Source organism: Taudactylus pleione, unplaced genomic scaffold, assembly GCF_031769625.1.
Source record: "Taudactylus pleione unplaced genomic scaffold, aTauple2 ptg000708l, whole genome shotgun sequence".
Taxonomy (NCBI): Eukaryota; Metazoa; Chordata; class Amphibia; order Anura; family Myobatrachidae; genus Taudactylus; species Taudactylus pleione.
This window is the reverse complement of record NW_028285110.1, coordinates 34,230-47,164: the sequence shown is the minus strand read 5'-3', so window position 1 is coordinate 47,164 and position 12,935 is coordinate 34,230. Positions and strand designations below refer to the sequence as shown.

At 43.4% G+C, this 12,935-nt stretch overlaps 1 protein-coding gene across 1 annotated transcript in view; it reads right to left on the bottom strand.

Annotated features, from left to right (window-relative positions):
* The window catches only part of LOC148477524 (spexin-like), a 236,814-nt gene extending 224,404 nt beyond the window's left edge, over positions 1-12,410 (bottom strand). The window contains exon 1 of the mRNA XM_088456631.1: positions 12,334-12,410. The gene's annotated coding sequence lies outside the window, so the exon portion shown is untranslated. The remainder of the gene's footprint in view (positions 1-12,333) is intronic.
* Positions 12,411-12,935: the final 525 nt, after the last annotated feature.

Below are 12,935 nucleotides of genomic sequence, written 5' to 3'. Positions count from 1 at the left end.
AATGTGTCAGGTACATGAGATGGGTCTGTGTGTCTCCTGTATACACGGTGTGTCCCTGATTGATCAGTGCAGTACAGTATAGTAATAACAATGTGTCAGGTACATGAGATGGGTCTGTGTGTCTCCTGTATACACGGTGTGTCCCTGATTGATCAGTGCAGCACAGTATAGTAATAACAATGTGTCAGGTATATGAGATGGGTCTGAGTGTCTCCTGTATACACGGTGTGTCCCTGATTGATCAGTGCAGCACAGTATAGTAATACAATGTGTCAGGTACATGAGATGGGTCTGAGTGTCTCCTGTATACACGGTGTGTCCCTGATTGATCAGTGCAGCACAGTATAGTAATACAATGTGTCAGGTATATGAGATGGGTCTGAGTGTCTCCTGTATACACAGTGTGTCCCTGATTGATCAGTGCAGCACAGTATAGTAATAACAATGTGTCAGGTATATGAGATGGGTCTGTGTGTCTCCTGTATACACTGTGTGTCCCTGATTGATCAGTGCAGTACAGTATAGTAATAACAATGTGTCAGATATATGAGATGGGTCTATGTGTCTCCTGTATACACCGTGTGTCCCCTGATTGATCAGTGCAGCACAGTATAGTAATAACAATGTGTCAGGTATATGAGATGGGTCTGTCTGTCTCCTGTATACACCGTGTGTCCCTGATTGATCAGTGCAGTACAGTATAGGAATAACAATGTGTCAGGTACAAGAGATGGGTCTGTGTGTCTCCTGTATACACGGTGTGTCCCTGATTGATCAGTGCAGCACAGTATAGGAATAACAATGTGTCAGGTGTATGAGATGGGTCTGTGTGTCTCCTGTATACACGGTGTGTCCCTGATTGATCAGTGCAGCACAGTATAGTAATAACAATCAGGGACACACCGTGTATACAGGAGACACACAGACCCATCTCATGTACCTGACACATTGTTATTCCTATACTGTGCAGCACTGATCAATCAGGGACACACAGTGTATACAGGAGACACACAGACCCATCTCATATACCTGACACATTGTTATTACTATACTGTGCTGCACTGATCAATCAGGGACACACAGTGTATACAGGAGACACACAGACCCATCTCATATACCTGACATTGTATTACTATACTGTGCTGTACTGATCAATCAGGGACACACGGTGTATACAGGAGACACACAGACCCATCTCATATATCTGACACATTGTTATTACTATACTGTACTGCACTGATCAATCAGGGACACACAGTGTATACAGGAGACACACAGACCCATCTCATATACCTGACACATTGTTATTACTATACTGTGCTGCACTGATCAATCAGGGACACACTGTGTATACAGGAGACAGACAGACCCATCTCATATACCTGACACATTGTATTACTATACTGTGCTGCACTGATCAATCAGGGACACACCGTGTATACAGGAGACACACAGACCCATCTCATGTACCTGACACATTGTTATTACTATACTGTGCTGCACTGATCAATCAGGGACACACCGTGTATACAGGAGACACACAGACCCATCTCATATACCTGACACATTGTTATTACTATACTGTGCTGCACTGATCAATCAGAGACACACGGTGTATACAGGAGACACACGGACCCATCTCATATACCTGACACATTGTTATTACTATACGTGCTGTACTGATCAATCAGGGACACACCGTGTATACAGGAGACACACAGACCCATCTCATGTACCTGACACATTGTTATTACTATACTGTGCTGCACTGATCAATCAGGGACACACCGTGTATACAGGAGACACACAGACCCATCTCATGTACCTGACACATTGTATTACTATACTGTGCTGTACTGATCAATCAGGGACACACGGTGTATACAGGAGACACACAGACCCATCTCATGTACCTGACACATTGTTATTACTATACTGTGCTGAACTGATCAATCAGGGACACACCGTGTATACAGGAGACACACAGACCCATCTCATGTACCTGACACATTGTTATTACTATACTGTGCTGCACTGATCAATCAGGGACACACCGTGTATACAGGAGACACACAGACCCATCTCATGTACCTGACACATTGTATTACTATACTGTGCTGTACTGATCAATCAGGGACACACGGTGTATACAGGAGACACACAGACCCATCTCATATACCTGACACATTGTTATTACTATACTGTACTGCACTGATCAATCAGGGACACACCGTGTATACAGGAGACACACAGACCCATCTCATATACCTGACACATTGTTATTACTATACTGTGCTGTACTGATCAATCAGGGACACACCGTGTATACAGGAGACACACAGACCCATCTCATATACCTGACACATTGTATTACTATACTGTGCTGTACTGATCAATCAGGGACACACCGTGTATACAGGAGACACACAGACCCATCTCATGTACCTGACACATTGTTATTACTATACTGTGCTGCACTGATCAATCAGGGACACACCGTGTATACAGGAGACACACAGACCCATCTCATATACCTGACACATTGTTATTACTATACTGTGCTGTACTGATCAATCAGGGACACACCGTGTATACAGGAGACACACAGACCCATCTCATATACCTGACACATTGTATTACTATACTGTGCTGTACTGATCAATCAGGGACACACCGTGTATACAGGAGACACACAGACCCATCTCATGTACCTGACACATTGTATTACTATACTGTGCTGCACTGATCAATCAGGGACACACCGTGTATACAGGAGACACACAGACCCATCTCATGTACCTGACACATTGTTATTACTATACTGTGCTGCACTGATCAAACAGGGACACACCGTGTATACAGGAGACACACAGACCCATCTCATATACCTGACACATTGTTATTACTATACTGTGCTGCACTGATCAATCAGGGACACACCGTGTATACAGGAGACACACAGACCCATCTCATATACCTGACACATTGTTATTACTATACTGTGCTGTACTGATCAATCAGGGACACACCGTGTATACAGGAGACACACAGACCCATCTCATATACCTGACACATTGTATTACTATACTGTGCTGCACTGATCAATCAGGGACACACGGTGTATACAGGAGACACACAGACCCATCTCATATACCTGACACATTGTTATTACTATATTGTACTGCACTGATCAATCAGGGACACACGGTGTATACAGGAGACACACAGACCCATCTCATATACCTGACACATTGTTATTACTATACTGTGCTGCACTGATCAATCAGGGACACACTGTGTATACAGGAGACAGACAGACCCATCTCATATACCTGACACATTGTTTTTACTATACTGTGCTGCACTGATCAATCAGGGACACACCGTGTATATAGGAGACACACAGACCCATCTCATATACCTGACACATTGTTATTACTATACTGTGCTGCACTGATCAATCAGGGACACACCGTGTATATAGGAGACACACAGACCCATCTCATATACCTGACACATTGTTATTACTATACTGTGCTGCACTGACCAATCAGGGACACACCGTGTATACAGGAGACACACAGACCCATCTCATATACCTGACACATTGTTATTACTATACTGTGCTGCACTGATCAAACAGGGACACACGGTGTATACAGGAGACACACAGACCCATCTCATATACCTGACACATTGTTATTACTATACTGTGCTGCACTGATCAAACAGGGACACACCGTGTATACAGGAGACACACGGACCCATCTCATATACCTGACACATTGTTATTACTATACTGTGCTGCACTGATCAAACAGGGACACACCGTGTATACAGGAGACACACGGACCCATCTCATATACCTGACACATTGTTATTACTATACTGTGCTGCACTGATCAAACAGGGACACACCGTGTATACAGGAGACACACGGACCCATCTCATATACCTGACACATTGTTATTACTATACTGTGCTGCACTGATCAAACAGGGACACACCGTGTATACAGGAGACACACGGACCCATCTCATATACCTGACACATTGTTATTACTATACTGTGCTGTACTGATCAAACAGGGACACACCGTGTATACAGGAGACACACAGACCCATCTCATATACCTGACACATTGTATTACTATACTGTGCTGTACTGATCAATCAGGGACACACCGTGTATACAGGAGACACACAGACCCATCTCATATACCTGACACATTGTTATTACTATACTGTGCTGTACTGATCAATCAGGGACACACCGTGTATATAGGAGACACACAGACCCATCTCATGTACCTCACACATTGTATTACTATACTGTGCTGCACTGATCAATCAGGGACACACTGTGTATACAGGAGACACACAGACCCATCTCATATACCTGACACATTGTTATTACTATACTGTGCTGCACTGATCAATCAGGGACACACTGTGTATACAGGAGACACACAGACCCATCTCATGTACCTGACACATTGTATTACTATACTGTGCTGTACTGATCAATCAGGGACACACCGTGTATACAGGAGACACACAGACCCATCTCATATACCTGACACATTGTATTACTATACTGTGCTGTACTGATCAATCAGGGACACACCGTGTATACAGGAGACACACAGACCCATCTCATATACCTGACACATTGTTATTACTATACTGTGCAGCACTGATCAATCAGGGACACACCGTGTATACAGGAGACACACAGACCCATCTCATGTACCTGACACATTGTATTACTATACTGTGCTGTACTGATCAATCAGGGACACACCGTGTATACAGGAGACACACAGACCCATCTCATGTACCTGACACTTTGTTATTACTATACTGTGCTGCACTGATCAATCAGGGACACACCGTGTATACAGGAGACACACAGACCCATCTCATGTACCTGATACATTGTTATTACTATACTGTGCTGCACTGATCAATCAGGGACACACCGTGTATACAGGAGACACACAGACCCATCTCATGTACCTGACACATTGTTATTACTATACTGTGCTGCACTGATCAATCAGGGACACACTGTGTATACAGGAGACAGACAGACCCATCTCATGTACCTGACACATTGTATTACTATACTGTGCTGCACTGATCAATCAGGGACACACTGTGTATACAGGAGACAGACAGACCCATCTCATGTACCTGACACATTGTATTACTATACTGTGCTGCACTGATCAATCAGGGACACACCGTGTATACAGGAGACACACAGACCCATCTCATGTACCTGACACTTTGTTATTACTATACTGTGCTGCACTGATCAATCAGGGACACACCGTGTATACAGGAGACACACAGACCCATCTCATGTACCTGATACATTGTTATTACTATACTGTGCTGCACTGATCAATCAGGGACACACAGTGTATACAGGAGACACACAGACCCATCTCATGTACCTGACACATTGTTATTACTATACTGTGCTGCACTGATCAATCAGGGACACACTGTGTATACAGGAGACAGACAGACCCATCTCATGTACCTGACACATTGTATTACTATATTGTGCTGCACTGATCAATCAGGGACACACCGTGTATACAGGAGACACACAGACCCATCTCATATACCTGACACATTGTTATTACTATACTGTGCTGTACTGATCAATCAGGGACACACCGTGTATACAGGAGACACACAGACCCATCTCATGTACCTGACACATTGTTATTACTATACTGTGCTGCACTGATCAATCAGGGACACACTGTGTATACAGGAGACAGACAGACCCATCTCATGTACCTGACACATTGTATTACTATATTGTGCTGCACTGATCAATCAGGGACACACCGTGTATACAGGAGACACACAGACCCATCTCATGTACCTGACACATTGTTATTACTATACTGTGCTGCTCTGATCAATCAGGGACACACCGTGTATACAGGAGACACACAGACCCATCTCATATACCTGACACATTGTTATTACTATACTGTGCTGCACTGATCAATCAGGGACACACTGTGTATACAGGAGACACACAGACCCATCTCATATACCTGATACATTGTTATTACTATACTGTGCTGCACTGATCAATCAGGGACACACCGTGTATACAGGAGACACACAGACCCATCTCATGTACCTGACACATTGTTATTACTATACTGTGCTGCACTGATCAATCAGGGACACACTGTGTATACAGGAGACAGACAGACCCATCTCATGTACCTGACACATTGTATTACTATACTGTGCTGCACTGATCAATCAGGGACACACGGTGTATACAGGAGACAGACAGACCCATCTCATGTACCTGACACATTGTATTACTATACTGTGCTGCACTGATCAATCAGGGACACACGGTGTATACAGGAGACACACAGACCCATCTCATATACCTGACACATTGTTATTACTATACTGTGCTGTACTGATTAATCAGGGACACACCGTGTATACAGGAGACACACAGACCCATCTCATGTACCTGACACATTGTTATTACTATACTGTGCTGCTCTGATCAATCAGGGACACACGGTGTATACAGGAGACACACAGACCCATCTCATATACCTGACACATTGTTATTACTATACTGTGCTGCACTGATCAATCAGGGACACACTGTGTATACAGGAGACACACAGACCCATCTCATGTACCTGACACATTGTATTACTATACTGTGCTGCACTGATCAATCAGGGACACACTGTGTATACAGGAGACAGACAGACCCATCTCATGTACCTGACACATTGTATTACTATACTGTGCTGCACTGATCAATCAGGGACACACTGTGTATACAGGAGACAGACAGACCCATCTCATGTACCTGACACATTGTATTACTATACTGTGCTGCACTGATCAATCAGGGACACACCGTGTATACAGGAGACACACAGACCCATCTCATATACCTGACACATTGTATTACTATACTGTGCTGTACTGATCAATCAGGGACACACCGTGTATACAGGAGACACACAGACCCATCTCATGTACCTGACACATTGTTATTACTATACTGTGCTGCTCTGATCAATCAGGGACACACGGTGTATACAGGAGACACACAGACCCATCTCATATACCTGACACATTGTTATTACTATACTGTGCTGCACTGATCAATCAGGGACACACTGTGTATACAGGAGACACACAGACCCATCTCATATACCTGATACATTGTTATTACTATACTGTGCTGCACTGATCAATCAGGGACACACCGTGTATATAGGAGACACACAGACCCATCTCATGTACCTGACACACTGTGTATATACAGGAGATAGAATTATATATATAACATTACGAGTACTGTATTACCCTAATACGCAGCACTGCTTAGAGAACGTTTCTCACTCACATCAGTCCCTGGCCCTGCAGAGCTCACACTCTATATTCCCTATCACATGTATATACAATATAGGGTCCGTATCATAAGCCAATTATCCCCCAGGTATATCTTTGGACTGTGGGGGATATCAGTGCACTGGCAGAAACCCACGCAAATGGGGGATAACATACTAACTCCACACAGATGGGGCCAGAGAACGCAATTTATACACTGTGCCACCCTACATATAGTGCTAACTACTGTGCCTACCTATATACAATACTAACCACTGTGCCACCCTACATATAGTGCAAACTACTGTGCCCACCTATATACAATACTAACCACTGTGCCACCCTACATATAGTGCAAACTACTGTGCCCACCTATATACAATACTAACCACTGTGCCACCCTACATATAGTGCTAACTACTGTGCCCACCTGTATACAATACTAACCACTGTGCCACCCTACAGATAGTGCTAACTACTGTGCCTACCTATATACAATACTAACCACTGTGCCACCCTACATACAGTGCTAACTACTGTGCCAACCTATATACAATACTAACCACTGTGCCACCCTACAGATAGTGCTAACCACTGTGCCTACCTATATACAATACTAACCACTGTGCCACCCTACATATAGTGCTAACCACTGTGCCCACCTATATACAATACTAACCACTGTGCCACCCTACATATAGTGCTAACTACTGTGCCCACCTATATACAATACTAACCACTGTGCCACCCTACAGATAGTGCTAACTACTGTGCCAACCTATATACAATACTAACCACTGTGCCACCCTACAGATAGTGCTAACCACTGTGCCCACCTATATACAATACTAACCACTGTGCCACCCTACAGATAGTGCTAACTACTGTGCCAACCTATATACAATACTAACCACTGTGCCACCCTACAGATAGTGCTAACTACTGTGCCTACCTATATACAATACTAACCACTGTGCCACCCTACAGATAGTGCTAACTACTGTGCCTACCTATATACAATACTAACCACTGTGCCACCCTACAGATAGTGCTAACTACTGTGCCTACCTATATACAATACTAACCACTGTGCCACCCTACAGATAGTGCTAACTACTGTGCCAACCTATATACAATACTAACCACTGTGCCACCCTACAGATAGTGCTAACTACTGTGCCAACCTATATACAATACTAACCACTGTGCCACCCTACAGATAGTGCTAACTACTGTGCCAACCTATATAAAATACTAACCACTGTGCCACCCTACAGATAGCGCTAACCACTGTGCCAACCTATATACAATACTAACCACTGTGCCACCCTACAGATAGCGCTAACTACTGTGCCCACCTATATACAATACTAACCACTGTGCCACCCTACAGATAGCGCTAACTACTGTGCCCACCTATATACAATACTAACCACTGTGCCACCCTACATATAGTGCTAACTACTGTGCCCACCTATATACAATACTAACCACTGTGCCACCCTACATATAGTGCTAACTACTGTGCCCACTTAGTATTGTACCTATATACAATACTAACCACTGTGCCACCCTACAGATAGTGCTAACTACTGTGCCTACCTATATACAATACTAACCACTGTGCCACCCTACAGATAGTGCTAACTACTGTGCCCACCTATATACAATACTAACCACTGTGCCACCCTACATATAGTGCTAACCACTGTGCCCACCTATATACAATAGTAACCACTGTGCCACCCTACAGATAGTGCTAACCACTGTGCCTACCTATATACAATACTAACCACTGTGCCACCCTACAGATAGTGCTAACTACTGTGCCTACCTATATACAATACTAACCACTGTGCCACCCTACAGATAGTGCTAACTACTGTGCCCACCTATATACAATACTAACCACTGTGCCACCCTACATATAGTGCTAACCACTGTGCCCACCTATATACAATAGTAACCACTGTGCCACCCTACAGATAGTGCTAACCACTGTGCCTACCTATATACAATACTAACCACTGTGCCACCCTACAGATAGTGCTAACCACTGTGCCTACCTATATACAATACTAACCACTGTGCCACCCTACAGATAGTGCTAACCACTGTGCCTACCTATATACAATACTAACCACTGTGCCACCCTACAGATAGTGCTAACTACTGTGCCTACCTATATACAATACTAACCACTGTGCCACCCTACAGATAGTGCTAACCACTGTGCCTACCTATATACAATACTAACCACTGTGCCACCCTACAGATAGTGCTAACCACTGTGCCTCAGTACACGGTATATATGTATGTGTATACCTGGATGTAATTAGATGAGGTTTTCATCAGAATCCTACATTCAATTTATTACAATTTTTTTTTTACTAAATTTTAGATTTTTGAGTTACTCTAGGTAAATGTTGGGGGGGGTCAGATACATGTAGGGTCACAAATAAGAACACCCCATCATTTCGGTGAGATGAGATGAGATGGGGAGACGCTTCCTCTCAGGTTGTTGGGATTACGTCCAGGAACGTCCCCAAATGGGAATAAATCAGATAATAAACAGCAAGCGGGGAGAACAGACCAATTACACTCACCGAAAAGTGATTGCTCCCTGGGGAGAGAAGGGGTTAATTAAGAACGGGGAAATTAACCCTAGAGAATGAAACATCTGTCTGACTGACGCTGCGCCCTCAGTAATTAGGGTCATATCTATTAACAAGCTAACAAATGTAATCAATAAACCGATATAAGATTATACCAGAAAATCTCAGTAATAGGAGACGCTGCAGCATCTGCCTGAGAAATGTCTTAGTTATGGTATAAGAAAAATATTACCACGTAAACAGGTCACACAGCCAGTGATTCTCATGTAACTAATACTCCCCAGAGTAATACACACGTATTGTACATACACCTGTAAGTGTTACGTGCTAGATCTAATCTCTGCATTAGTAATATACGTCCTAATAAGGTCACATAACCAGTGATTCCCATGTAACTAATACTCCCCAGAGTAATACACACGTATTGTACATACACCTGTAAGTGTTACGTGCTAGATCTAATCTCTGCATTAGTAATATACGTCCTAATAAGGTCACACAGCCAGTGATTCTCATGTAACTAATACTCCCCAGAGTAATACACACGTATTGTACATACACCTGTAAGTGTTACGTGCTAGATCTAATCTCTGTATTAGTAATATACGTCCTAATAATGTCACACAGCCAGTGATTCTCATGTAACTAATACTCCCCAGAGTAATACACACGTATTGTACATACACCTGTAAGTGTTACGTGCTAGATCTAATCTCTGCATTAGTAATATACGTCCTAATAAGGTCACACAGCCAGTGATTCCCATGTAACTAATACTCCCCAGAGTAATACACGTATTGTACATACACCTGTAAGTGTTACGTGCTAGATCTAATCTCTGTATTAGTAATATACGTCCTAATAATGTCACACAGCCAGTGATTCCCATGTAACTAATACTCCCCAGAGTAATACACGTATTGTACATACACCTGTAAGTGTTACGTGCTAGATCTAATCTCTGTATTAGTAATATACGTCCTAATAAGGTCACACAGCCAGTGATTCTCATGTAACTAATACTCCCCAGAGTAATACACACGTATTGTACATACACCTGTAAGTGTTACGTGCTAGATCTAATCTCTGTATTAGTAATATACGTCCTAATAATGTCACACAGCCAGTGATTCCCATGTAACTAATACTCCCCAGAGTAATACACGTATTGTACATACACCTGTAAGTGTTACGTGCTAGATCTAATCTCTGTATTAGTAATATACGTCCTAATAATGTCACACAGCCAGTGATTCTCATGTAACTAATACTCCCCAGAGTAATACACGTATTGTACATACACCTGTAAGTGTTACGTGCTAGATCTAATCTCTGTATTAGTAATATACGTCCTAATAATGTCACACAGCCAGTGATTCCCATGTAACTAATACTCCCCAGAGTAATACACGTATTGTACATACACCTGTAAGTGTTACGTGCTAGATCTAATCTCTGTATTAGTAATATACGTCCTAATAAGGTCACACAGCCAGTGATTCTCATGTAACTAATACTCCCCAGAGTAATACACGTATTGTACATACACCTGTAAGTGTTACGTGCTAGATCTAATCTCTGTATTAGTAATATACGTCCTAATAAGGTCACACAGCCAGTGATTCCCATGTAACTAATACTCCCCAGAGTAATACACGTATTGTACATACACCTGTAAGTGTTACGTGCTAGATCTAATCTCTGCATTAGTAATATTCGTCCTAATCTGGTCGTTCTGTCACCCAGTTATTTATCAAACATTCTTTAAATAACTAAAAAGAAAAAAAAAATCCCTGAAAGTATCTGAAAGATTTTTGCTGATGAATTTAAAAATAAAAATCTATCTATTAATGCATCTAAAAAGGCCACTTTACATCTGTATTTTATCTCTGGATCATTTTGCCGGAGACCTGAATGGTTTGTGTCGTATTCCTGAAGGAAGTAAAGGTCGCTGCCCCCCGTATCTCTATATACTCTATGTAGGCAGATATAGGAGCTGGAGTGAGATTCCCTCCTGAGATCACAACATTTGGGTTATGGAGGAGAACTCACCTTCATCTTTCCTCGGAGTCTGGACGCCTCTTCTACAGACTGGCTGGGTGACACCGCGATTTGGGTCTGGCTTTAAATCATCCGAGTTCAGATCCCCCCTCCCTTCTCCCTTGCCTGGGATTAATCTGGACTGATGAGACCTCCTGTCAGCTGCGGAGATGGGTCTCCCCCCCGGGGGCTTCACTTCCCCGAGTGTGAGAGGTGTGATTGAGGGCCGGCCAGGACAATCTGCCATAGTTTGAATAGATCAAACTCACCGCCTCTCCCCTTCTCTCCGATCCACACGTCACAGCCGAGTCCAGTGATCAATACACACAGCTGGAAGTAAAAGGTGAGATGGTTAATGAGATTGACGAGGTCAAGCGATTGGACATCAAGATGTCACTAATTATAGACAGAGAGATTGCAGAGGTGGCCAGGACGCTACACACACGGGAACCCGGATCTGGTGATGGGACGGAAATCCCACGTGTAGGAGACAACAGACAGGGTACCGACACGGCAGCCATGGACACATACATGTATAATACATGTCCTAGGAAGCCATACTTTAGCCTTTGCGCATGCGAGAAAGTCGCGCTGAGCACGCGCAGAAATTGGTTTGCGATTACGCTCGCACAGAGAATACACTCGCAAGGTGAGCGACAGGAAGTCAGCGTTCGGGGGAGGTAACGGGTAGTGGCTAGACAAGCGCAGGCGCGTATGACCGTTTAAGCGCCGTTTCATGGGCGTGCGTATATTAGCATTGTGATCTCATTCGCAGCACGTGAGCTCTCAGCGTGTCAGGAGAGACGCAGTGTTTGGTACAGGTCAGACGCTGCGTGACTGCCCGTCCTGAGTCGACGTTCCCGATGTTTAC